The 224-nt window shown below is 46.0% G+C and overlaps 1 protein-coding gene across 1 annotated transcript in view; it reads left to right on the plus strand.

The window, feature by feature from the left end:
- Positions 1-224, plus strand: part of LOC119588326 (carbohydrate sulfotransferase 5-like) — a 14,031-nt gene that overhangs the window by 6,159 nt on the left and 7,648 nt on the right. The gene's annotated exons all lie outside the window — the stretch shown is intronic.

Raw genomic sequence — 224 nt, forward strand, 5'->3', positions numbered from 1 at the left:
CTTTTTTGTCGGGATGAGAATGTAGATATGTTCTGCAGTGAAATACGGTAATTGCTTAAATAAGTTACCAATCACATGGTGCCCCAGGCTTTGCTACTGGCTGTTCTCTAACGAGGTATCTCCCTTGGTCGGTCATTCGGTCCAAGGTAACTCTAACAGGGTTACCAACATAACCGTAAATGACTCGAATGCGACGCTGGAGCCGTGATTTCGCCGTTGATTGG

Source organism: Penaeus monodon, chromosome 23 (genome assembly GCF_015228065.2).
Source record: "Penaeus monodon isolate SGIC_2016 chromosome 23, NSTDA_Pmon_1, whole genome shotgun sequence".
NCBI classification, from domain to species: Eukaryota; Metazoa; Arthropoda; class Malacostraca; order Decapoda; family Penaeidae; genus Penaeus; species Penaeus monodon.